Here is a 4695-nt window from a genome sequence, read left to right as displayed (position 1 = left end):
GGCACGCCCCGGGCTGCACTCCCGAGCTGTTCCGCGCACACCGCCCGAGCTCGTTCCTTCAGGGAGTTCTTCCACGGGTGTTGGCATTGTGCTTCAAATGTTTCTAAAGAGCGAGGTTTTCCCAGTAAATGGTTAGTTCTGACAGGCTCTGAATCACTTTCTGGAGGCACTTTTTCTCACTCTGTCACCACAAATGAGAAACTGCAGCGTAACCTGGCGAGTCCAGGGGAGCGAGATGCACCCAACGAAGGGGTTTGCTTTTGCCTAACACAGACACCTCTGTGTACCACAGACCTGGCTGAAAATCATGTTCAGTGTAGCACCCTGTGACCTGTCACTCTTACCAGCCAAATCCCTACTCCTGTTCCTGTCCCTGACAGTCTACACTGTTTGCTCTTCCACGTGTATTCATGGTAGCGTTCTCCTCTGGCCTCCAAGAGTCTGTCTTACTGCTGGGATTCTTCTGTTTTCCATGAACACTCTGGATTACCAACCTCAGGATTTTCTTTCCAGTTACCTTTGTGTTTTATTTCATCTCTCCAGTTCTCTTGAAGCTCCTTTAATCCTTCTTTTCACAGGTTCTAGCCTGTATATGTGATTTTGAATTTCGAGATATTTTTCCTCTTTTCTTTGGCCTCTGGATAAACAGCCCCTAAGAAGAAGGTACAAGGAGACGTCCTGGGACAGCACAGCAGGGAGAGTCAGGGTTTTGTTCACCATTAACAGTCATGACCTGGATAACCAGGGACACAGCTGACTGTGCAGCTAACACAAGTCCTTTCACAGCTTCTCTGGTGCACCCTGGGGCTGGAAAAAGCAAGATGTAGAGTTAGGAGATATGTAAGAAAAGAAGACCATTACTCTTTGGTGAAGGGCAAGTGGCAGGGAAACAGAAAACACTAAAAGAAAACACAAGCAAGGCCTGGAGCACGAGGGTAATTCTTGCTTGTGTCACGTGAACGTGCTAACCACATGAAATCGTAAACATAAGGGTTAATCCTACATTGGCACAGGGCTGGCCATGATGCACTAACAGGTTTTTACAGTCTCTTATTTCAGTTTGTGTGTAATTCTGGGGAAATTTGGAGTCTCAGTTCTGATATCCCCAGAAAAATCTCATTTTCTTGCAGGGAGTACCATGGCTAGGGGGTTGCCACTTACAGGACTGTCTCTAGATTCTAACTTTAGGCTCCACAGCTGTTTCAGGAACGCAGATTATTCACGTTCACCTATAGAGACACTTAGCATTGTTCTGAGGGACTGCTGTGTCTGTCCCAGAAAACTAAACTGAGCAAAGTACGGAAAACCCTTCTGAAACAGGCCGTGAATATTATTTTGGTGAACCTTTTTCAGTTCTAACCAGAACACGTCTTGAAATGCTTGTTGAAAGACAATCAGGTGATGTTCTAGAAGGCAAATGAAGGGCAAAGGAGAGATGACTGAGTCATTTACGCAAAAGGCTAAGGTGATAAGAGAGCTTGGTTCAGGCTTTTGGCTTAGCCACTGCCTCCTGCATGCCCTTCAGCAAACCTCCTGCAGCACGGCCGGGTGGGCTGCACAGCCTTGGCGAGGCTGCCGAGGCTGCTGCCAACAGTTGACAAAGGAATCCTGTACACACTCTGCCCGCCGCGGCACCTTCCAGCCTGCTCTGCAGCACTCCCAGGGCCAAATGCCTACCTTGAGTGTGTAAATAAAAGTGTCGCTCCAGGAAAAAGGTCGGTGCGTTCGTCCAGGGCAGATCGCATGGCTTTCAGGTCACTTTGGCTTTACAATTTGCTAATCTTTCCAAGCGCGGCCTGACATTCCATCGTGTGCCTGCACACAGACACTGGGAAAATGGGGAACGGGGTCAGGCAGCGAGGAGTAATCGGCACTCCAGACACCACCACAGGATCAAGCTAATCACATAATGGGATTCGGAGAGGACTTCGCATCCAGCTGAAATGTGACTGAAGAGCGAAAACAAGAAAAAGCACAGAGGGGAAATCCAAGTAGCTATTCATAGCCGCTGTAATTACATGATCTAAGATCTGTTTTTTCACAGAACAGCCAGGCCAGCTGTGGCAGAATTAAAAATTCCCCATCAGAAAGAATCTCCAGGACAGTGGTCATAAATTAAAACCAACCGGTGATTTAGGTGTAAAAAGCAGTGGAAAGAGAATCTTAAACACTCTCACTGATGCAACTGAACAAAGCAACCCTCATCTCTCACCTTTCATCTCAGCCTTTTGTAAACAGCCTCTAAGAAACTCCTTGTGGGTTCATTTCATTAGGCACAGTTAAGTGTTATTTTCAAGATTAAAGTGTGTGATTCTATTCCAGCTGAACAGGAATATCAACTTCAAACCAGATTTTTAAAGCTGCATTTATGTAGTTTTAACACACTTAGAAGTATTTTAATGCTTATACATAAAATTTTGTGGATCTGAATGGTGCTTATTGGGAATGCTGCTTAAATGTAGTTAGGAGCATAAAAGGCACTAGAATCCATCTGTGCAAGTACCTGAGAAGGGCTGAGAGGTTCTTTAAGAGAATGCTCCAGTATTTCCACATGACCTAGGGAAGGGAAGGAGCACTGGTATGCTGCCAAATTCCAAGAGAGCTGAGCAGTGATTAGAGTTCAACTTTGGCATCAGACAGGAGGCTTTTTTTCCCCTTGAATTTCTCAATGTAAAAAATGCCAAAGCTTTCTCTCAACTTTTCAGTTGGAGGAAAAAAAACCACAACCAAACCCCACCCTAAAAAGCTAATAAAGAACTTGCTTTAGGGAAACATCTGGTAGCTCTGAGTGCCTCAGTCCAGTGACTCGTCTGCTCCCAGTGTGGGAGTGTGGCATGCACACTGATCCTGGAGCCATGAGCAGCATGGGAAGCAGGCAAACCATTTTGCTGAGTCAGAGTTAGGAATTAATGCAAGAAGAATAAGTTGCAAGTTCTGACATGGACTATAAGCAGAAGGACAAATGGACAGTGGTGGGGAGTCATGAAGTCAGTTGTCTCCAATGATTCCCACGTCACTGAGTCCAACCACAGCTCAGGTCACACTGTGCCACCTCCCAAGGTAACATCACTCACAAAGGCACTTCAGGGACCTGAATTCCTCAGCTAGGAGTCAAAGCACAGCCCTACCAACTGAGGAAAGGGCAGAGAGAAGCGAGAGGAGAACAGAAGAAAACTAACACCAAGGGCAACCTATGGAGCTCCTTCCACTGCACATCCAGGTGAGTTCCACTGGCTGCCAGCACAGTGCCTGCTGCTCAAACAGGCTGCTGTGGGCAGTGTGCCTCAGGCACACACTGACATAGCACAGCCAGAGGCTCTCTTGGCTTTTTGGCTGGTTATAAAGGTGCAGCTTCAGTAATTAAAAGTGTTAGTGAGTCCTGTTCCTCTCAGCTACAGCACAGCATTGACCTATGCACACTTTCAACACCTTCACCTGTATTCCAGCCCTCAAGCTTTGGAAAATAAACAGAGCAGCCCTGGGAGGCCTTACAGACCTTGGACAGTTGTGTGACAGATTCCTCCTCTCCGAGCACCACGAGGCAGCCCTCAGCTCCCAGCTGGGACCAGAGGGAGCAGCGGCTGAAGTCACCACAAGACCTGTCCCAAGGAGCTGGACAGGGTTGGCTTCATCTTTAAGAGAACAGGTAAAAGTGTCACACCTGGAATTTCACCATCACTATCAGGAAACAGGATTTCCCCTTGAAAAACAAAACAAAAAGAAACAAATCCCCCAAGAAAGCAAAACCAAGAAAGGCAACACTGCCAGTCAAAACCATTCGACCCTTACTTTGCAGACACAAACATGACTTCATGTGCTTTCAACAACGAGCCATTCACAGAGCTATTTTATTTTTTTACTCCAGGATCAGAGCCTGACATCTCATTCAGTATAGTCTATTGGTCCAGATGTTTTTTTTCCCCCTGCCTTTGTCACTGATGTAGTCACTGACTCCTTTCACCTCCAAAACTTGTAAGGGCATCTGCAATCTGCAAGTGGAGAGAGGAGTGACCTTGCAGCCACAGATGGGCTGGAGGGCAGCATGAACTTCTAGAAAAAATAGAAGCAAAACCTCAGATTCTTGAGAAAAGTGCCAGTAGAGCTTTAATGGTGCTGGGAACCAGCCAAGACTCTGAGTTATATTTCTTTTGAAAGAATCCTGTATAATGAAGCACACTGAAAAAATACGCAGAGAGACTGACAGCAGTGTTTATTTTATTCATGGCACTACATTTATTCAGGGAACAGAGGGGGGGAAAAAAGCCCTGAACCAAGAAAAAAAAGTGGTGGTCTTCCAATAATACCATGAAACACACAGGCCTAGACCAGAAGGCCAGAAAACTCTTGTTCCCTCTGCCTGGACCTGGGCATGCTGTCCCTACAACATCCAGTAGTTCCCTAGCCAGAAGTGGAACAGGCAGGGTCCAGCAGCCTGTGGGGGGAAAGGGCTGACTTTTTGAGGAGGTGGGAAGCTGAAGGGGAGGATGAAAAAATTGTATAAACCATGTTTTATAAGCAAAGTTTTAAAGGTCCCTTAGCAAGCTTAAAAAAAGATGAAGTACACTCACCACATTCTTTCATTCCGGGGCTGAAAGGGGCCAGCGAAAACAACTGACCTCAACTGTTTTAATCCTGTGTGTGTTGTTACACAACAACCCAACCAGTCTGCACTGCTGCTGGGCAACTGCACATGGT

This window comes from Acanthisitta chloris, unplaced genomic scaffold (genome assembly GCF_000695815.1).
Source record: "Acanthisitta chloris isolate BGI_N310 unplaced genomic scaffold, ASM69581v1 scaffold40841, whole genome shotgun sequence".
Lineage (NCBI taxonomy): Eukaryota > Metazoa > Chordata > Aves > Passeriformes > Acanthisittidae > Acanthisitta > Acanthisitta chloris.
The sequence above is the reverse complement of the archived record's forward strand: the minus strand, read 5'-3'. Positions refer to the sequence as shown.